Raw genomic sequence first — 23,413 nt, 5'->3', positions numbered from 1 at the left:
CGTGTCCCGGCTCTTCTGGGGGACAGTCCTTTGTCCTGGCTGCATCCCTTTGGGGACAGCCCACACCACTGCTGTGGGCGTCCCGACCACAGGCAGGCCCTGCTCTGCTGGCACGCTGCCTTCCCATGGGAAGGTTGTCTCTTCTGTTTGGGAGCAACGAGTGGTGCCAAGGTGCAGGAGGTCAATGCTCAGTCTAGCAAGAGACCACTGGTGCAAGGTGAGATCATAGAGAGATGAATCTCAAGCACAGTGCCATGGCTAAAATTATTCCTGTTTCTCCGTTGTTGATCTGGGACCTTCAGCCACCAAGTATATGAACCAATTACCCTAGACTACCTGGTCTCAGCTTTGCTTTTAGGATCATACTGACCCATTTCCTTCTGAAAGCAGCCTGTTTCACAGAGAGCTCAGTACAAACAGAGAAACAAGCAAGCTCAGCTGAGCCAGAAATAAGACCCTGGCTTGCTAGGTTCTATTTTCTAGAAGTCTGTAGATCTCTGTGATTCCAGCGGGGAGGTCCTCTTCTGGTGGTCTGCTGATACACATTTGTGGTCTGTAAATGAATCTGAATTGTAGCAGCCTGTTTGATGTCAGTCACTGAACAGCAGTAGGACTCGGGGTCACAGCGTTTCTTCGTCACTGGCTTGTGGTTGGTTTTGAATGTGAATCCCAGAGCTGAAGTGGTTTTAGTGCCATCACCAGCCACCCGATTTCAATTCTTGATCCTGTGGTTAAATATGAGCAGATAAATTTCTGGTCCACCTCAGTGCCCAACGGTGTCTCTTTGGTTTTCGCATTCATTTCCCAAGAGTGAATAAATCATTTCTAAGCACCCTTTCCCAGGGAAAAAGTTGATTTCTTCCTACTATGTTTGTGATGAACAAGGATACTCACATTATTTCTTATTATTTGGGTGCACACAATGTGCACTTCACTTTGAAGCATGAAAGTATTATTTATCTTTTGCTGCTCTAAGGAGTGGCTACACACAATACACTTAGTGGGCATGGTTGCCTGTTTAATGTTCAAACAACAAAAAATGTTAGTTTCTCTGCGGTGGTGTGCTGTGCGGAGGAGCCGGTTGGGACTCAGGCTCCCTGGTGCTGGCTGTGGTGTGTGCACACAGAGCGTGCGGTGGCTGTGGCTCTGAGCAGCTGCTGAACAAGGCTCTTCAGGCCACCCTGTGCTTTTACTGTGGAGACTTTAGTTAGTTTGCTAGGACCTTTGGAAAACTCTTTGGTAGAGGCCAGAACTGGGTTTCCCAAGTGCTAATTCGGTGCCGTCCCCACTGGATGTCCCTTCTTTTACACAGATCAGCTGTTTGCTGTGTGCCATGGAGCAACCACAGCCCAGCTCTGTTTTAGCAGCCTCGCTGGCCATGGTCAGGTAGGCACAGTACACAGGTGTTTGGAGACCACTCCACAAGGATGTCCAGGTCACTGGACAGGGAAGGTGCTTCAGCAGGAGCTGTGATAACTAAGATAGGGCAGCAGCAGGGATTCTTGCATGTCCTCCTGGGGAAGGGTGTTTCCACTCTGCTGGGGAAGGAGGACTTGTCTCTGTAGCTGCAGAGCAAGGAGAGCCCCGTGCGGGCAGGCGTGGAGCTGGGGTGCTGCTCCCCGCCTCCCCCTCCAGGCCAGGCTTTGTGGCAGGGGCTCTGTGGGTCCCATGTTCGTCTGAATGTGGCACCACTGCAATTTTAGTGCAACTGTAACTGAGGGGTTTGTGACTGCTGTCACCGTAATTATCTGTCTGGTCAATAAAATGAAGGGTACTGAGTCCCGGCAGTTTGAGAGAATGAAGACTGACTTAATTACAGCAACCAAATCTCTCACATCTCTCCCGTCCACTGAAACACCAGCCCGCCTTCATGTGCTGCCCTTTAACAGAGCTGCCTATCATGCATCTAAACAAACAAGGAGGGAAGACAGAGGGGAGATTGTTTGTCAGGGATGTGTCTTTGCGAGGGAGGAGCAGCAATATCTGCAGGAGGGACTGAGGTGAAACCCAACATCAAAGGCGAGAGGCTGTCAGCACATTTAACTTTACAGAAACCCTTCTCCTAATAAAAAAGGAATGACCTCGTTACTACGGACACTAACAGTTCCCAGGGGAACACCGGGAGACTGCCGCCTGCACTTTTAATATTCACTTTACAAACAAATGGGAAACCTTGAAATAATTTCGGTGTTGTTCTTGGCAAGTTGTTACAACGTTGTGTCCTTATAAAAATCATTCAAGAATTTATGTAGTGTGAGTTTACTTTTCATCCGCTGCTTTTCCTCACTATCAATCTCCCTCCTTCTCACTACCCGAGTCCTTGCGGAAAAGATCAGGATGCCCAAGGAGCGAGGTGCCGGCTGAGACAGCAGGTTCAGTGGGAGGCACTGTTAGGCTGGGCTTTCACTGCTGAGAGAGGGCCTGTTTCTGGAGGAGATGCTCTAAAACTGTGTCTGGGAGTGCAGAAAAATGCTAGTCAGTCAGCCAAGTGTCTCTGCATGTTACATGAGCGGTCTCTTTTCATGGGTGAGGCTTTCTCCCCAAGTTACCACAGGCTGAGTGAATAGAAATCTTCCCCGATGTTTCCTTGGTGTTACATTCTCTGTGTGGTACCTGAGGGAGGTTTGCAGAAATGGTTTCCTTGACTCTTAGCAGGGGAAAATGCTCTGTACTGGAGATAAACCCTTACAGCTGACACCTCAAGCTGTTAAGAACCAGTCCACAAACTCTTGCCTACACTTCAGCTGCTGTGCAGCCTGGGGAGTCCCCCTTCCTCTCCTGGCACCTGCACAAATTGACGTGCAGGATCAGACACACCCCAACACACACATGAAAATGTAAATGTGCACACACACGTATAATTTAACTCCCATGTGCCTGTCCATATTCACCCATAAAAGAGCTCGATTCTGTGCATGTCAGGTTGTGCCTCCTTATGTCTTCCCATTTGGTCATACAGGGCCATCCATCCCTGGTGCAGATTTGCTGCCAATTCTGACAGTTGTGTACAACACACCTTTATGCCTTGGGTTCGTCCTATGTACAGCCAGCCCTGAAACCAAACTGTGGGAAAGGTGGCTCATATTTGAATATCTGTGGTTCATACTTCGCCTATTTTTCTAGACATCTGCTGAGCCTCACTTCATCCCAGACTCAGTTTGTCTGAGCTCAGGATTTCTGACTGTTGCTACAAGGCAGAAGGCAAGCTCCAGCTGTTCCTCTAGGCTTTTGAGCAGAAGGATGAAGTACAGAAGAGGATGTAATGATGGCAAGTAGTCTGTGGGAATGATGCCATTTCTTGGTACTCTAGGTATCAAAGAACCCACTAATGAGCAATTTGCAAAAGACACTTTTCAACCATTTTGAAGGAAATCACTGACTGCTGTGAGCAGGAGAGTGCAGATGGCTTCATGCAAGTGTGAGCTGTTGCCCAGGAGCTGGCCTTTGCAGTTGTGAGCTATGCAAGAACCAGGAGGAGCTCTTTCTGCTTCCACACCCTCCTCCGTAGATGTCTGGGAGTGAGTCTAAACCAACGGGCATATCTGTCGTCTACAGCCAGGTAATGATGAGGCATTTTTCTTGTACCACCTGTACCATCTCTAGCAGGCATGTGGATCTAGCATTTTTTTCCCAATCTTTTTTATTCCCAATATTAGAGTGGTAATGGACAAAATCCATTCTGAAGGTTTGTCATTGGCAATTTGTCATTGAAAATCTTGACTAAACGGTGCCTTGGAAGTGCAGAGAAGATGCTCTTTAAAGCATTGCAACGAGATGCAGGCAGTCTCTGGTCCACAGCTACTTCTTTGTAAGCCGAATTTCATGTAGATGGGAGCTGGAAATTTTGTTTACTTGGTGAAGACCTTAGAAATCTATGTGCCAAACTCTACAAGAAAAGCCAGATGTTAATACAGAAACATGGGTCAGATTTCTCTTTCCTCGAATGATGTAAATAAGTTGTCTCAGGTAAGTGCAAAGGGAATTAACCGGTGTTAAACCTCAGAGCCAATGATACAAATCACTGAAATGCTATTTTGCAAAGGTCCTAGGCACTTCTATAAAGTTTTACTTCACTGGGGTTTTCTCTTGACTTGTTCTGGCATGTTTGCTTATTCTCATTTTCTGTTATGGCAAGTTTCATCTAAACAATAACAGGAATTCAAAGATATTAATAAAAGAGGAAGATACTTCGAAGTGCCTGCTTATGCACATGCCTATATATTTATTAATAGTCTGACATGCACTGGTGGTCATTTTGAGTCTTAGGTGGGGCACACCATCACAGCTCAGTTTGTAGGCTCAGATTATTGCAAGCAAGTGAAAAGCAGCGGGATGGACTTGCTAAGACCATCCTCATCAACTTCAGCGAATTCCCAGATGGACTTTCACATGCACGTCTAACCTCTAGCAAAGCTATGGCTAGGCAGTGAATTAAAAAATAGCCAAGTATATGCCCAGAATTGCAGGGGCAAATTTGCATACAGAAGTCCATGTGCTACAGTATAAGGAAGGATGGCTGGTAACTAGCAGTTCAAAGACAGACATTATGAAATCTTGGGTCACCACCTGGCTCTGCCACAGATTTCCTTTATATCCTTGCCCAGTTCACTTAATCTCCCTGTTCTCTGTCCTCCAGCTAAGGAAAGAGGGCAATAATACCTTGTTAATGGTCTTATACCTTGAGGGTGTGCAGAAAGAGGACTTGACTTTCTCTGTGTTTGTATAATCTTGAGCGAAAGGGAGTCCAGATTAGAACTGCCTGGGTCTGCTGCTGTTGCCTAAAGTAATTATATCAAATATCTGGACCAAAAATAAAACTTCACAATGTTTGCCCATTTGGGGCTGAAGTATATATTTCATTCAACAACCAGGAATTTAAAGTTTGGCTATAGTTTCAACTCCTAATTTCTTGCTTGTTTGTTATTTTAGGTAACTGAAGTCAAAATGCTTACCCCTTCTTGTTTCAAATCAAGAGAGCATCTGCTTTAAAAAACCAATTAACTAGTAATTCAGATTTTCTTCTGGGTCACTTTTGGGTCTTCCTTCCTCTGACCAAAAGGTTGCTGCACAGTGGCACACCTGGCAGAAGCGCTTTAGCCTAGTCAGCTGCAATTTTCCGGAGAAACATCTTTGCTTGGTAATTCCTCACGAGGCTAGAGGACAGAACGAGTTTGTGTAGCTGTCTGCATTGGAGGGGAAGGTTGCTCTCCTCCTCCTTCTCCACCTGACCATTGACTTGAAGAGTGTGGGGCACTGAATGGCCCAGCAGAGAGACATCACCTACAAGCATGGCGGTAAGAACAAGTTCTCTTGATGAGATGCTGTTTATCCTTGGAACAAGCCTTCTGCCTTTCTAGGTGGGACACTGTGGCCTCTTTAACCTCCTCACCGGATCAGTGCTCCCAAATTAGTGTAAGCATCCCACCCGAATTAAGCAAGTAGCTCCTAGCTCCCAGCTCCACAATCCAGCCTTAGGCATCCCCTCTTAGCCTGATGCCTGCATCTCCCTCTTCCTCCCTCTCCCCCGAAGCCCCCTGCTTGTGGGCTCCTTGATATTTTCCAGTCCTTCCCTAATGAGCACTGCAGAATTACAGCTAATTAAGGATGTAAATGATGCTGGAGAGAGAGAAAGAGGGAGAGGATGGGAAGGGGCGGGGGGGAGGGCAGCTACTTGCTGTGTGCAACTCTGCAGTAAAGTGTCTCCTACCTCAGCAGAAAAGTTATCGCAGGAGACAATGTCAACTTTATGGAGGGGGGGAGGGCCCTTCGCACGGCTCCATACCCGCCTGCAATAGCTGCCGCCTCTCTTACGTGTCAGCGCTGCAGATGCTGATGTCCTCCCTCCCAAATGCTGCTTTGTCAGCCGGTGCTGCTACCGAGCCCTGGTCTCCCTCTCCCGCGCTTGCTGCCGCCCTTGCCTGTGTTCCACCTGGGGTGAGGGGCTCAGAAGACCCCAAAACCCACAGGTGTTCTGGGCAGGGGAGCTGCCATCTCCCTCTTGCTTGCAAAGGGATTTTCCCCCTCTGATGTGGGCCATCTCCACCTCCACAACTAGAGGGTCGGAGAGGAGCCCAGTGCTTGGGGTGATGGTGGGTTTTGGCCACTTCCACTAGGCACCAGGGCACCGACTTCTCTGGGCTGCCACCTGACAGTGCTGGCCACTGCTCCCCAGGGGAGATTAGGGATGAGCCCCTTGTCTCTGCAGAGGTGGCTGGTGGGCTAGGGCAATGCACCCTGTGGGGTGACACACACCGTCAACTGGAGCTGGCAGCTTGGGTTGCGTGGCCCCAACATACACAGTTGCTGACATGTGTGAGCTGGTCTGGTTTGCTTTAGGAAAAGCTCCTGCTGGTGAGCAGTGGGGGTGCTGGAGGAAAGTGGGGTTCATCCGGTGAGGGGCTCAAGCCCGCACCCCGCCGCAAGCCCTGGCTGGCTGCTGCTGCCCACGCTGGGCACCAGGAGCCAGCCGGCCAGCAGCCCCCTGTTGGGGAGAGATGGCTCCGCCAGCACCAAGCAGCTGTTTGAACCCATTCCAGTCTCGCTGGGTCCTCCCGAGCGCGTTTCCAAGCACTCAGGGTCCCCGTTGGCGTATTTCTCTGCACATTGCCCAGATCAATGAATTGTGAAGGCATGTTTGTCCCAGCACCACGGCCGGTCCGTCTGTCTGTCCGCCCACCTGGCAGAGGCAGGGCCATGCATCCGGGTCAAGGGGAGATGGTACCGGGTGACGCTGGCAGCGGCGGTGGGTTTTGTTGTTGTTTCCCTAGATCACTGTGCAATATATTCCGATTTTTTTTCTTGTCATTAAGCCAGTGCCTCGGAGATGATGATGTAGTCCCTATGTGGGCCGCAGAAAGCACTTCGAGCCGTGCTGGAGTCGTGCTGGGTGGCTCTGATAGCAGAGCTAATGGGAGCGAATGGGATGCAACGAACTGTTCTAATGACACCAGCCAGGGAAGAGACAACAGTAAGAATAAATAAATGTTAACTATTTTCCTCTTCCAGACATTTGCATCTATTGCCATTAAGTTCATTTAAATAAAAGAGAGAGCAAGAGAGAAGGGGAAACTTACTACTACTCTTAATAATGAGTGTCTAAAAATAAATTAGGATGCTGGGATGCACTTAAGGCATTTTAAAAATAAGTCTGATTTTTTCCCCCTTTCCTCCTTTTTTTTTAAGTGTTGGAGGGTTTTAATTTGGGCCGAGTAATTTTGGTGCAAACGCTTGGGCGCCTTTCGTTGGGAAATTGGGAGGAATGCAAACAAGATTTCACTTCATTAAACAGGGGCAAACAGTAGAGAAATTGCACTTACTTATGGAAATGACTTTTAAACATGAACAGCATTTACTTGCATTGCCTTGTGCTGAATTTTTTTTTTTTTAAAAAAGATTATACATGTGAATAATTCACTGCGGGCCAATTAGATGATGACTTCATTTTTAACCTCTCTTCCTTGCCATCTTGCTGGCTGTCCCTTTCATTGCAATTTCCACCCTCTTCCTTCCTTTCAATAAATTAATAAGGATCAAATAATCCATCTCCCTGTGGTGCCAAGAACTAGCTTCTTGGAAAGGGTATAAGAGGAGAAATCAAAGGATCACTGTCTCTGCTGAACTGCTGTGGGATGAAGCAGGAATAACTCTGTGGGATTTCTACAAGCAGAGCTGTACCCATGTATTCAGAAGGAAGGAATGGGAGGAATGAAAAATGGGCAGAAATGGAAGGAGGAGGGAGAGAAAAAAGATCTCCATGCTCTCTGTCTGTGGGATCAGGTGCTGGAGAGAGGCTGAGCAAGCAGGATTCACCCTCTGTGAGGCTCCATTGATGCTGACGGCATTGCACCGTGGTGAGTTTGTTCCACCGGGCTAAAAGCAGCACTCAGATGAGTGACTCCTGCAGCATCGCTGGGGATAGACCCTCCAAGTAAGACCCTGAAACCCTTCAGCATCCCTGGATGCGGATGGAGGCAGCAAAGATGTGGGACCACTGCTTGTACCAGGGGAGGCTGGGCTGGGATGTGAGGGGGAGCCAGGGCAGGGTGATGCTGACTTTTGCCAGGGCGCTGTGGTAAGTGGACCTGACAGCAAGTGGATAGAGGGTTCTCCATGGGGTCTCACTGATTTTTCCCCATCTAACAGATGTTAGGTGTTCTTGCTGTCATTAACCCATGTGTTGAGACTTTTCCCAGCTCAATGTGGGAAATAGGCTGTGGGGTTTCATGCCAGCAGGATCTGCCAAAGCTTTCAGGGTGCTGGGAGGAAGCAGCTCCAAAAGAGATTGGCTCCCTCTAGTCCCCACTTTGCTGCTTCTGCATTTCATCAGATTCCTGCTAGCTTAAAATGGGCATTGGGAGATTCTGTCCATGCAAATCCCAGTCACGCTTACAGGAAGACAATACTCATCCTCAAAAGATTTTTTTTTTCCAAATATTCAATTCCTGGAGCTCTTTGCAGTAATTAAGTTATGTAACACAGAACCTAAAAGCCTCTAAAAACATAATAACAAAGTATGTAATTAGCTCATTATGAAAGATCAGCTGATTTACCTGTTCAGTTTCTTATGTGACATTTGCCTGTGTTTCTCTTGTCTCGCTCTTAGGTCTCGTTCCTACATATGACTCACTCTACATCAAATGTGACTCTTATCCTCCTTCCATCTGCTCTAAAAGGAAGGAGAAACTTTGTTGCCTTCCCCGTGAAACTCCCTGTCCTCTGGCATTGCCAGGGCAAGGGTAAATGGGAACATACTCCTTTTTGGCATCATCCTCAGCCCCCTTTATTTATTTTGGCAAGCAAGAGGTTCGTCCAGCGATGTCAACGGAGTGACACTGCAGAAGAGCCACTGCTGGTAGAGTCTGTGTCAGCCCTATGGGGTGAGTGTCTGTCCTGTCATCTCCTCCTTACAGGTGGGGAAACTGAGGCACAGAGTGGGTAGAACACTCATTAGCTCCTGTGCAGCATGGCCCATCAGAAGCAGAAATGGGAGAGCTGTAACCGTGGTCAGAAGTAGGACTGCCCATAATTTCATTTCTTCTTCAGCTTTCATTTAAAAGTTTTTTTTTAATGAAAAAGAGAATGCCGGTTGTTCTGGTGTAACAAATAAATGTTTGCTCTGGGCATTGTGTAAAGTATCAAGGGCACTAGAGATTAAATCGTTTCTGGGAGTGGGGTGACAAGGTTTTGGCATGTGCCATGAAATTTTCCTTGGAAACTCCTCTCCACATGGCTGCTAGATGTCCTAGTGGCCTTCTTTCACCTCTGTCTCTGCTGCCTCTGAAGCCTTCACCATCTTCCTCCAGGAACTCTTCTCTTGCACTGTCCCAGCCTGCTTCCTCCTAACTGCTTCCCAGGAGGTTTCATGGTCATTTTGTTGGTGAGTCCTTTCTCATCAACTCAGATTCTCAGCCTTTCTGTGCTTTGGTGTTTTTACGGCTCTTAGCTGGTTACAGTTTTAGTGGGGAGGAGGCGGCTGCAAGCAATGACCTGTGATTTCCAGGTGAAGGAAACTTCAAGCAGCATGGCCTCCCACTGGGAGCAGTGCCTTTTAGAGGCCTTGTGTCAATTACGGCTTTCAGAGGCATTTCCCCATTCTACCTGTTTACCCTGGGGAAGCCCAGCATGCCCCCTCTAGGGCTCAAGTCAAACAAATTCCCTCTCCCGGCAATGGCACAAAGGTCTTTCAGCCTGTACTCGGGAACTTTGCATTGCCCGTTTCTGAATCAACTTACAGCATCAGGACCTGAGCTCCAGGAAACAGGTTGCCTGATGAAAAACACTTTCACTTTCAGGCTTCTCTGTCTGCTCTGTTGTACCTGGCATCCTCCAGCTGGGGCTGCAGTTGCGGAACACACAGGCAGCGGTGAGCCCACGTTGCAACAGTCACCGATGTACCATGCTTTAGCTCTGCGCCTGGTGCTGCTGGCTGTAGTGTAGTGTGCAGTACATTTTCTAGCCCCACAGGTCTGTTCCTGACAGCTATCCCCAACAAACTCCAACATAGACCCTTTCATCCTGGAATATCCACGGCTGGAGTTGTTCATGGATATCCTCCTGAAAATCTCCGTGGAGAGATAAGCCCAGAAACACCAGCTATGAGACAGCATGTTGTGTGCTGAGCTCTCTCTGCAGGAGAGATGCTTCCATCTGCTACACACCTCTTGAATTCAGGAATGAGACCCTATGGGCTGTTTGGTACCTCCATTGGCCTCAGCAGGCCTCCATGCACTGGTCTGAGGCTTCACAGCTGGATTTCTACCTGCAGCCACAGCTCTTGAGATGAAGTTCCACCTTGGTTTTCTGTATGGGCTCTATGGAGAACTGGCAGCAGCAGTGGAGTGCTGATGGTGTTGGGGAACTGCTGGTTCTGCTGCCCAATACCATCAGGACATGAAAGGTAACATGTCAGCAGCATCCTCTGAGTTACATGTTTCTTTCCAAACCCAGCAGATGTTAGCCTCAAAGTGGGGTTGGCGCATCCATTTCACCCCATCATCGGTGGAAGCCATATTATCAAGGACTGGCCGAAACATGGCGTTTTACACAGGGAATTTCATATGATTTTCGGTTTGGGCAGAGTAGGGACAGCTTCCTCTCACCAAAATTTCTATGAGAGTACATTTTTGATAACACATGAAAAATCATTCCTTCCACTAAAGCAAAATCTTTTATTTAGCTTTAAAAATAATTTGAACTATTAACAGGCATAAAAATAATCTAGAAATATTTTCTGGTTTATTATGTTTTAAATCCAAATGCAGAGTATTTTCTGGAAATTATCTTCCATTAGAAAAAAGATGCAGTCTTTTAAGGCTATGTAACAAACCAGAAGTATTTAGAGCAAAGAAGGAGAAAAATTGGAAGAGTTTCGGAAGGAAACATGGCAAGTGTAAATTGACTGGGAATTGTAGAAATCCTCCTCTGCCTTTCACTTCTCAAATCTAAAGTGGGGAGACTTCTGATATTAGTGACTCCTTACCTTACAGAAATGATGGAGCCATTCTTGTACTGTGCCCTCATAATGCATATCAATTCACATTAGATGAGCACACAGACTTTTAAAAACATGTTTAATCTCCCTTTTTCTTCTCTTTCCGAAAGGCAGACTTATTTCTTTATCTGCTTTGTACAAGTGTGAGGACACCAAGACACAGAACTGGGAGCAGTCTTGCCCAAGGTCACGCTTCACAAATTATCATGGAAAAGTCACTCATCAGTTGCTGTGAGGGGTCCAGCAGAGGAAGGTCTGGTCCAGTGTGATATATTCTACTACCATCACTGCACTGTCTTTCAGATCCACACTGTTACCATCAAATCCTCTTGCCGTCTCTGACAGGCAAAACCGACAGAGAAAGCGGCTAGTCCAAGCTGACTTCTGGTGCTGCAGACACTGAAGTCCTTGCAAAAGGAGTGACTTGGCCTGCCTCTGGCTGTAGATGCCCCAGGTTTCTGAGAAGATAGTGCAATTTGTGGCACATCCATTTTGTGGCGGACTTTCCCCAATCTTGAGGTCACGTGCAAGGAAACAAGTAAGTGGTGGGAAAACCAAGGGGTAAAGAACAGCTATTCTCCTGGGGCCCCGGTGGGAGGAATAAGGATGTGGGGGTACCTGGGGTGGCTATGGAGCAAAAAAACCCAAAACCCCTTTTCACCCGTTCATTCTGCATTTTATGTGGGCCCTGCTCCCCTCTTCCCTCACCCTCCCCCAGCTCACTTAGTAATGCAGGAAGAAGAGGCCAAGGAGAGTAATATCGTGCTGGAGATAGGACTGGAAGGACAGTAATTTAGAATCAGAGGCTTATAGTATTATTGCCTGCAAAGCCATTCATGGGAAATGATTCCCCCTATCCCTATTCCTCCCTCCCTCCCCACCCCGTGCTCCTTGCTCTGCAATAACAATAACAGAAATGCCTTCAGGAGGCTTTTCTACTCAAAATGCAGGCAAAGGAGCACTTTCCTTCACCACTCCTCTTCTTTCCCTTCTCTTCCCTTTGCACTCACTTGTCCCCCCTGCCTCCAAGCCTAACCACTGCTCCCTCCCCCCACCACAGGATAAAAAAAATAAAAATAATAATAGGGGTAATAAGAGAGGAGGTAATGGAACGTTCTCCAACTGGGCACATGTCAGAAGCCATTATATGTGGTGCAGATTTGCATAATTCAAGAAGCATCAAATTAAATTTGCATAATTCCTTTGATTACACTTGTTATTAAATGTAAGTGACATTGATTTACAAAATGGCCCAATATAAGGTTAATAGCAAATGTCACCTTCCAGCAGGGTGAATAGGGTGCGTGTGTGGTGGTGGTGGTGATGGAGGAGGGGGAGAGGGGGCCCAGGGAGGAAGGCGAGCAGACAATTGATTTCTGCTCCTCTCTCTTCCTTAAAGGGCTCAGGTCTCCTTTGCAGAGGAGCCTGCGGCTCTCTAAGGGCTGCATTTGGCTTTCATGTGGCCGCAGTGCCATCACCAGCGCCTGCCAAGTGCCATCGGTGCCGTGACTCTGCTGCCTCCCGCCCTGTGCCCAGGCACGGCTCAGCCACCGAGGCAGCTCCCGAGGGAGCCGGGCTGGTGGGAGCAGTGGGGAAAGCCAAGAAGCTGCTCTCCTTGGCCCAGGCGTGCTTGCTGTGAAGGAAAAGCGGCTTGGAAGGCATCTTCGTAGAAAACTCTCATTGAGGCAAGTTTTTAAAAATGGTGTGTGAGCTGGACCTGGACGGTTGCCCACTGGCAGGACGCCCCGTATGTCTGCTGGGGAAGCGCTGGGAGGGAGTGGGAGCGATGCTAGGAGTAGTGCCTGATACGCCAGGCTCTGTTGGCAGGGGTTACGTAGTAAAAACACATCTGTGATTATGGCAAGACCTACAAGGTACATACATACCTGTGCCTAGAAATGAAAGAGTTTGTAAAGTTCATGCAAGGTCAGTGGTGATGCAGGTCCGTCACCGTTGTCCCCTTCCTCATCCTGGTATGACAGGACCTGGGATCAAACACTGCCAGGCTACCCTGGGGGCTGTGACGGTAATAATAAGTCCATTTGGCTAAGATGGACCTCAGACCATCCTGAGTACTCGCCTTCTGAGTAGATCCCATCTCTGAATATCTTTTTGCCTGTCTTCATTCTGTATTTTTCTTGAAGTAGGGAATGTGATTTCATGCAGGGAAACTGATGGGTAAGTTGTGTGGGCACCCCAAGACAGTAGCGATAAAAAAACCTATACATGTACCAGAACTGGGCAAATAGCAGACTTTCTAGTCGCAGGCAGTTTCAAAGATGCACATACGTGGTCATAATCTGGTTTTGGTTCTGCTGAAACTTTTTTTTTGCAAGTCAAGAGGCTGAGGGGGAGAAAAACCCCACAACATCACTTTTGATTAAATTAAATTTCTTGTTTAGGGTGAAAAAGGATGCTTGTTTTGGTGACTGAGCTCTGTAACATTGTCTAATAGCATCCAAATAAAACTAGAGCAAAATGTCACTCTGTACCAACCATCAGAAGGGTTTTTCAGAATGTCTCAAAAGAAAAGGCACCCAGTTTTCTGGAATATTTTTTCTAGCACTTTTTTTTTTTTCTCACTTTGAGCAACACCAGCTGCTGTAACATGCTGTGACATGAATTCACAGGGCGCTCCAGCCAGCTCAGATGTGAAGTTTTCTAAGAAAAAGTGTCCCAAGGAGAAAAATCTCTCAGCTGGTGTCCATGTCTCCATGGAAGATGTGAAGACTAGCAGCAGGTGGGGAAAACGCCTGATCCCAGGCCCAGTAACATCTATGAGCTTGGCCATCTGCAAGGGGAGCTCTGATGATAAAGTTAACATAACATAACATAACACAATAGAGGCTTTGGAGCACCTACCGAATCTTCTGGTATTAGAGCTTTGGAAAGCACAGAGGATCCTTGTTTATATATAGTAAAAAGGGTAAAAATGACAAGATATTAGAGCACATGGGCTGCACAGGAATCTCACACTTATAACGGCAGGTAGGGGGATTTTAGGCACATTCTGTGGTATATACTGATGACAGGCAATATTCGCAGCAGGAAGGGTACAGTGGTTGGTTTATAATTCGAGGTAGAGACTTTTCATCCGTTTGCAGCTGATTTTCATATTCTGCCAATCAGCCCTCTGAAGATCTAGAAGTCCATGCCCAAGATGAAATCAGTGCACCCATATTTCAGATCCAAACAAAACAACGTGAAGTCAGATCTAATATGATCATCTATTGAATGAGAGATGTGAAATAGATTTTACAGGCCTTTGGGCAGTCTAAAAGGAAACTGCTTTATGAACACATAATGCCCAACACATTGCTCCACATCCATCAAAGAATGTTGCCTTGCTACATCCCAGGCATCCTATGCTTGCTCCACAGCAGAATTTATTATGACCCTCCTGAACCCAGATTCTCAAAGGTGCCCAGCGATTTGGGGTGCCTAGCTTCAGACAGTTGAAGAAAATATCTTTTTGGAGGTTAAGCACATTCATAGTGGCTAATGGCTCAGGCTTGGGTCTCATACCTGTGGTGAGAATAAGGAAAGAAGATGAAGTGTCTGGGTTGGGTGGACAGGCACTCAAGGTTGGATGGAATATGCAAATCTGTTGTGCACACCCTGGATTCTCTGGGAGTGCACAGGAGGTATCTTTGTGTGGTGCCAAGAGGTTGCTCTTTACTTTGAATATCTGTGTCTTTTGAGCAGGTGTTGTGCTTCCCTCTGCAAAGCAGTGTTCCCCCGTGGCCTGATGACAGGCCCCTTAATGCAGAAATCGCCGGTTGCGTTCCCAGCCCTGTCAATCCAGCACTCTCCGCTGCATCCCTCCCACACCCGGGTGCATCTTGGCACAAACCCTTCAGAGCACCCCCGATCCCTCTGTGTGCTCTCACAGAGCGCTCGACACAGCAAACCCTACGTGCATGCCTCTTGCCTCTCTGCCAGGGCTGGCAGGGGCATTTGAGGAGGAGATGGGATATGCCCAGGCCCCATCAGGCTATGTCAACCCTTCATGCATTACCTGAAAACCAGCTGCTGGCAACCCCGTTTTGCATGGTACTGGGAGGAGTGTTTCTCTGCAACAGCTCTGGCTTGAAACTCAGTCTCAGTCACACTCCCTGGCCATCATGCCCCCTCTGACATGGTGATGCTGACTTGAATGTGGACAGCGAGAAGTTTGTTTTAAGCATGGATTAAGGGGCTGTGGTATTTGCTGCTAGTTTTGGGGGTGCAAAGGATGCCAGCACAGGCATGGCTGGTGCTCACATACCCGCTCACATCCTGAGATATTTTTGTGCCAGCATAAGCCGTAACTCTCCCAGGTCAAAGCTGGCATGGGTAGAGGCAGTTAGTGCTGGCAGCTGCTCCTGCCGCTTTGCCAGGGGAGAGGGTCATTTCTTTTCTCTTCCTCTTGCTACTTTGGCAGCTGCCGGGCTGGTCCAGGGCTCCCCTTGCTGTCGGGAAGATGAGGAGCCAAGCCAGAGCCCCTGAGAGCCAGCAGTGGGCAATCAGGCAGTGGAGAGAGAGAGAGAGACTCTTATTAAGGGTAACCCTGGCTCTGGCTGACAATTGCTGACATCGTCATATTTAGCACCCGCATGCAGTGAGCCTGAGAGATGCTCGCGCACTGGGTGAGCCAACTGCAAATTAATCGTCAGTTCATTACTGCTCTGTGCCTTTCATCCTGACAGCAGCCTTTCAAACGTGGATATAATTGGAAGGGTCCATGTGGCAAGAATTTGGTGGGGACTGGGAGGGAGAGCTGAGGTCTTTCCCTCTTGCTCCCCCTCTCCTTTCCTCTCTTTTCCTTTCTCAGGCTGAGTTCTGGGAACAAACAACAAGCTTAGGACAGGCTGACGAAGGAAATTAGTCTCTCCTGCCCCTCTGTCTTGCCCCTGCCACCTACACCCCTTGACATACATTGAGGTCTTCGTACCAGGAGAAATCTTTGCATCCAGGAGGTTCCCTCGAGCTATAATTACCCTCAGCTTGCAAACAAAGTGTGCAGAGTAGCAGGGTCGCCTGCGAGAACTTGAATATGTGCATCACTGTTATTGCTGGTGGTGGGTATTACTGGTATTACTGTTGTTGTTATTACTGTGCTGTGGGGAGGCCCTGTTGCTGCACTACAGAGATAGAGTGGAAAGTGAATCTGTATCCTGGGAGGGTTTTACAGGCAAGGGCCAAGGCTGAGGAGCAGAGTTTGAGGTGTGAGTGGGACAGAAATGACTCCTGGCATCCTGAGGAACTCATTCTCTGAAGAAAAAGAAACAAGCCCTTGGATTTTATTCATCACGACACGACGCAGGGCACAGTTCTGTGGCTCCGTTTCCCTCCCAGTTGGCATGATGTAAATATACTCATCCTTGTCATGGGAACAGCCACCCCCGGGACACTGCAGAGCAGAGCGAGTGCCTGCTCCTCCAGACCCATGGCAGGAGTGGGCTGCTCTGATGTGGCCGTGGGGAATGAAATCCTCCTGGGGGTGGACATCCAGGGTGCTAGAAGTGTGGGGTAGGATTGGGTTTTTTTGTTTGTCTTTTGACTAATACTAGAAAGTGGCACTAAAATAAATTGTTGATGCAATCCCAATGTCCAGTTTGCCACACTTAAAAAACAAATGGAAGGGGTTTCTTAAAACTCTGGTTTTGTGTTAGGAAGCCACGCTTGTGGGCAAGTGATGCAGCTGGCTAGGGATGATCAGGTAAAAGGGCTTATTTCGGAAACCTCTTTGGGGGGAAATGGCCTTGGGAGCACTTCTGGGTAATGGTTTTCTTCCTTTGTGCAACTTCGGCTGGTTGGTGTGCAGGCACCTTCCCAGTGTCCTGCTCTGCTGTGCCGTCCTCTCCAAGCTGCCTCTGCACCAGGCTCCAGCTCCCCTCGGGGGGGTGCAGCAGCCGAGGGGCCGTGGAGGGGACCCGGTCACAGACTGCCAGGGAAGGCTGGGGCTCTGTGCTGGCCTGGTGCCCGTTGGAAAGAAACGGGGAAGGGTTAAGCACCTCCAACAACCCGTTTTGTGGCTTCCTGAGTTGTGTTAATTTGCTTCCCTCAGTAGTCTAAAGGGTGAGGCTGTGGTGCTTCTCCATGAGACAGAGGGAGTTGTGCTGTGGGGACTCCAGCCCCCCTTTGCCATGTCCCCCCCTGCTCCTCCCGTGCAAAAGTTATTGTCGTATTCGGTGGAGTCTCAGGTAGGCAGATGAATGGGAAATGTTCCTCTCCATTACTAGCTGCACTTGACTGGAGTCTCATTACATTACGATGGCGCTTTAGCAGGCGAATGGGCCTTGCGTCTGGGTTCCCAGCACCCCTCATACCTCCCTGATAACGTAAATTACCCTCCGCCTCATTGCCTCAAATGATCAAACATCAAATTGCTAGTAAAAAAAAAAAAAAAAGAGGAAAAAAGAGAGAGAAAAAGAGAGAGAGAGGAGGGAAGGGAGAAAAGCTGAACAGAACCATGGGTTGAATCTGGATGGTTTGTCAGCAACGAGAGATGAGTCAATGGCTCTTAAACACTTACTGAAGATGAATCCCTTGAAGGCTTTGAGCACGGTAATTTCATTGACATTAAAGTACACCTGTAAAACCCAAACAATGCTTTATAACTCTAAATTACACCAGTCAAGACCTGCTACTTCAGCGCACCACTTTTGGTCTGGGGTGGGGGATCATCAGGTAACCTGTGTCTCTTCACCAGCAGCTTCAGCAAAGATGATAGAGGCAGAGAGGCAGAGACAGTATAGATTTATTGTTGATTCTATGGTTGAACAATGTGCCAAATCCTCTGCATTCTCTTTTTCCCCCCCTTCCTGCCCTCTAACAAATTTTCCAAGCCAGAAAAACGGCTCCAGGATGAACAAAACAAGAAGAAGAAAAAGAGAGAGAGAGGCGCCAGGAGGAGCAGAAGCAGAGCAGGTACGCGCAGGGCTGGTCGGCTCCGTGCAGAAAAATATGGATCTCGGCAGGGTAACGAGGCGCAGTGGAAAGAGGAGGCTATACGTCTTTTCTCAGTATTTAAACGTGTGCTTAATATGGCGCTCAGTGGAATGGTTAATCTGCTAAAGCTGGTGGTGTTTGCTGTAGTACTCAGAGAAATGTTTACTGCAGTATTTCATGGGGATTGTGTTCCGGATGGCACAAAAGGAGGAATCGCTCTAGCGTACCGGGAAAATGTTCATTGCAAAATATACTGGAATATTAAGAGGTTTATTTAGTGGCGTACTTAGTATAATATGAAAAGAGTTAAGTACAGAGTGTTTTATTAATATTTTTGGGGTGTGAATGAATTTCAGTGCTCAGGAAGGTTATGGAGAAGCAATTCCAGCAAAGGCTGGTTATATTCATAGATTTATAGATCTAAAGACCATAAAAGACTCTTTGATCAGCTAATCTGACCTTCTGTATAACACAGGTATATACAGTGTGGACATACCTCCTGATTCAGCAAAGCACTTTAAGCACTTGCTTAAATTTAAAGTTGCCCCGTGGACGGCAGAGAAGATAACCCTATTGAATCAATGGGACTATTCATGCCCTTAATGGGAACTGGGTGTTTAGGCATTTGCTGAATTGGGACCACAAGAAGATAATGCAGCTAAATGAGTAATTCATAGCCACCCATTTATTCAACTGCTTTTGCCTTTTTTTCTGCTTGCGGATCACTCTGGAGCCAATCGCCATTTCCTGCAATGTATTCATTGTTTGAAGTCATTCACTGAATAATTTCAGTGAAAACTCTTTCTTGATAGCTTGCTCATAAACAGTTCATTGTGAATATGGGAATATATGCACATACATTTTAAGAATGTGTGAGCGCGCACATGCTTGTGTGTGTTTGCATTAAATATATGAACACACATGCACACACACAAACAAATGCAGGGTTAGGAGCTTCAGCTACAGTAAAAGACACAGCTCCTAGACGCTGGTGAGGTTAGGCTGATTCCAACTAGCTCACTCACAACCCCGCTTCCAAGTTTCAAGTTCCCTTTGTTTTGGGTGGACCTGTAATGTTTCTGACCCCAGGCTGCAGCCAGTGAGTCTTGAGGTCCAGTTTCCAATGCAAATATTTATCCAGGGAATTTTTTAAGTGTGCTTTTGTGATTTTTCTCCTCTGTCCGTTCATTACACACTTGTTTGCAACATATCCCTCACTGTAAAGTCATCTGCTGGGAATTTTGCAGAAAGTGGAATGGAAGAAGGTACAAAATTAGTTGAAGTGAACTCAGTAAATTAGCATCAGTGGTGGTGTGCCTCTACCACACTCTCCCTCTATTATTTACTCAACTGGTCATGAATCAGTTCTGATTTATTTTGAATGCATTGCTTAGGGATTTTCCAAGTCAGCCAGGGCGTATCTTCTTTAAACAAGTGTGTTTGCAAACTTCTTGTGGCATGGAATCAGTCAATTAAGTGACATGGCATTTTTTTAAACAGGAACAAGATTGAAAAACAGGTACTATGAATGAGGCTGGAAGCTTCGCTGGTGGAATTGTGTTTGTGCAGTGGCCAGCTCCCATTCTCATGCAGACCTTAATGTGCATTATGCATTACAACATGGGAATAGTTTGTTTCTGGTGCAGGCTGCCAGAAATATATTATTTCTAAAAGTCACACTGCTTTTTAAGATTTGTTTATATTTTCAGGAAATCAAAGGAATTGCCATAATATTTAGGCCTCTAGTACAAATGGCTACAAATTAAGAATTGAACATGGTGTTTCCTGCATTTCAGTTTATTTTCCTTCTTTACATTCTCCTCAGCACCAGAGAGGGATGTGATAGAGACTAGATGTGAGCTGGGCAATTGCTGTATTGGGGCAGTTCATTTAAGTGTAGTCCATGTGTGTGAGATCAGCGACAGTTTGAGGTTTTTCACCAAAGATGTGCAGAGAGCAGGGATGGTGAGTCTGCTGTAGGACGCATGCGCTGGTGATGCTGCAGAGCTCATCAGTTGCTGCACGTTCTCCTCTTGGGCTCCAGGCAGCCGTGGCATCTGAAACTGCTTTTGAATATCCCTTTCTTTCATTTTCTTTCATTTGTCCAACTGAAAGTTAAGAGAGGTTTGGTTTCCACTGGTTAACCTAAGGTGGATATTTTTTTTCTAGATATTTCAGTAGAGCAGAAAGCCGCTGTGATTTTTCCAGTCTGTGTTGTTTACAGATGGCCACTGTCCTTTTTAGAAAAGCGGTTTTGTTTCACAAAGGGGACACATTTCAACATGAAAAATAGATTATGATTCTTTTTCCAAAATAGAAAATGAAATATTTTAACTTTTCAAAATTACCTCTTCTTCCCTTGTGGGGGATGATTGGCCCAATTTAGCAAAAGCTAGCAAACAGCCTGAGTCAGCTAAAAGCAGAATTTATTCTGCTGATAAACTTTATTCACTGAAGTAAAAAGAGAAACTGCAAGTCCTGATGCTGCTATTCAAAAAGTTTGCTTGGTGTTGCTGTATCCAATATATCTTTAAAACAGATCATACATCCTTCTGCCGATTTTTGCGTAGCGTTCAAAACAACAGGGAGCATTTGGAGCTATTTAGTAACGGAGGGATAGGTTGCAAGCATGGGAGGCACAGTGTTTGACAGGGCTGTGTATGGGCCCTGGCAGAGGTTTATTTACACTGTGGCTCAGTTTTAGTTCAGCCTGCCTCTGTCAATGTAGCTCTCTTTTTAATGGAGAGTTTAGCACTTGTACATGCAAAGAGTCATTTAGGTGTTAGTTTTGTTTGCCAATACAAACTGTCCATTAGCTATCTCAATCCTCTGTCTATCCTAACAGGCTAAAAAAAAAACCAAACCACTGAAAAAAAGAGTCCATATAAAATATTGTTGTAAAGGAAAGAAATGCCCTTCTCTCTCTTTTTTTTTTTTTGTTTTTAAATGGAAATATCTTGCTTTATTCAAGTTTCCACTTCTGAAAGTTGATGTATTTTTCACTGAAAATGGGGGAATCTACTTGCAGAGAATTTGCAAGGGGAATAAAAATGCTGACTTCTTTCAATGTTTTGTACAGAAAATGAAAACAATTTTCAGGAGCTTTTCTGGGCTGAACTTTCAGCAGGTATGTGGCTAAGTGGGACTAGTTTATGCTTATTCTATTCATCAACTTCCCAACATTGTTTTGGATGAAATGCAAAATCAAATCCTGCAAGATGTGATCATTTAGGGTACTGTGGCATATTTTGAAACAGTAGGGCTGTTAGCCTCAGCATCTTGGCCAAATTCCAGCCTGGATAATTACATTCTGCTGGCCTATATTCCAGCCTGCAGTTTAAATAGGAGAAAAAAAGAAAACCTTATCATTTCTCCTCTGAGAAGTCCTGCTGTGTGATGACTGATGCTTTTCCATCCCAGAAGTAGCTGCATTTCAGGAAATATTGCCTCCATATTCCTCCTTGTCTTGCCCAATGGATAAAAACCGCTGTGGAGATGCCCAGGCTAGCTCCTTTGTGGGAATAACGCAGCAGAGCTGACAAGGGTGGAGCTGTGGTGCGTTATACCAACCCCTTCATTGTCACGTAGCCTTCACTCTATGAAGTCCTGAGTCCTACATAAGGTCTAGATGCCCTACAATCCACAGACCAGGGTCTTTGTCTTTTTGGCAGCCACGGGCTGGGGGTACTAGAGGATGCACGGTGAGAGGAGAGGGCAGGCTGGCATCAGATGGGAAGAGGGAGGACTCACTGGCGGGCTTGACCCGTGCCTGTAATTTGTAAAGAGCATTTTTACACCAGATCAATGCTTTCCTCAGCATTTTAATGTACCCCATTGGTGTCCTTAAACTCTAATGATGCAGTCTGTGAGAAGCTGCCATTTATTACCCACAGATGGGGTGATAATTATTGACAAGATTGTAACTAATAATTAAACCCATTTGCTCCTTTAAACAAGTTGGTGTGAATTATTTGCAGGGAGTTCTTTAGCAGGCCCGTGGCCACTTCCAGCGCGCAGTGGCGCTGCCCTGGAGTGGGCCCACCACCAGGGACCAAGGGAGGCTGCTGGTGGAGCGGGGCTGTTCACACGCCTGGTGGGAGTCCTTCCTCTCCAGTTCAGCGTGGGGCCCGTGCTTCTGGCTGTGTTAGCAAGAGGTGTGTGAGCATTACCACGCTCCTACCCAGTCCTGAGGGCTGCGCCTTCTGAGCCCAAGCTCCTGCCAGGGCTAGGGCTGGGGACTAGCCACGGCTCTGCTCAAGGGTCTTGAGTCAAACATGGAGCCACGGATGGAAAAATCTCTATATGATAGCTTTCCTGATGGTTTGTCCTTCTCTTCCTCAGTATCTTGAGCCTACCGCTTCTGCAAGAAGAGCGATACTCGCATATTCACCATTATAATGTTTATTATTCCTCAGGTCAAAATCCCATTCTCATCTCAAAGCAAAGATGATGAGAGGGAAGGGAGGAGGATATTTTCTCCATACTTTTGTTTCTTTGGGGAGCAGAGAGATTGTAAAAGGACTGTTTAACTCTCTGTAGTGTGATGGGGTGGTCTTATGGTGCTGACGACCAAAACACCAGCTGCTGCCCAGCATTTGTGGTGGGTACATGCAAAGGAGTGAAGCTCTAATGCTGGGGGCTAGGATGGGAGTGCACAGGGGGACAAGTGCTGCTCTGCTCGCTATTGCCACGGGGCACTGGGCGGAAGAAAATGTGAGCAGTCCTGCTCTGTGCAGCTGGGCATGGTGGAGGTGAGGAGCAGGACAGCATGTGCTGGCTGGCGTGGCGGCTGGTGGGGACGAGGTCGGGCAAGCAGAGAGCAGCTTCTGCAGCACCACACCGTTTGGAAGGCTGCCTGGGGGAGCTGCCTTCCCCTGGTGTACATTCTGAGGGAGGGTGTAAATCTAATCTCGGTGCTAGGGTCCATTAGCATTAGAGGGGAGTACTGTATATGCATTCATTCCCTGCTCTCACCCCTGCATGACAGAGTACCCCCCTATGTTGTCTGCTTTAGCACAGAGAAAAGGCTGCCCATTAATTCTCCAGCAGCGGTGGATAATGCCATCGTAAGTCTTAGGTGCCTATGAATTTTGTGAGCATTTTACAGTAATAAATACCCCACACTTGTGCATATAATGAGTTGTGTATCCCTCAGTTCTGCCCTGTGATCTATCTGTCCTTTTAGAGAGGTGGGTCTGGTTCCTTCCCTTGCACTCCTGGTTCAGTACTGGTGTGGCTTAGCCCAGAGGCAGGAGATCAGGACCTGGCAAAGAGATTTGTGTTAAGGGAAGGAGAGATGTGATTGTGGACTCAGGGATTTATTGTACTTGAAGTGGAAACCTGAGCTGAGAAGCTGAATGCAAAGCAACCAAGTTGTCCTGAATAAGTTTCATTATGTCTGTGCTGTCTGTGCCATCTCACCCTGTTCAATGTACTGGCAGCAATATTTCCCCTGTTACCACCCCCCCACCCCCACCGTGTATACCAGAT

This window comes from Caloenas nicobarica, chromosome 7 (genome assembly GCF_036013445.1).
Source record: "Caloenas nicobarica isolate bCalNic1 chromosome 7, bCalNic1.hap1, whole genome shotgun sequence".
NCBI classification, from domain to species: domain Eukaryota; kingdom Metazoa; phylum Chordata; class Aves; order Columbiformes; family Columbidae; genus Caloenas; species Caloenas nicobarica.
Note: the sequence above shows the minus strand (reverse complement) of the source record.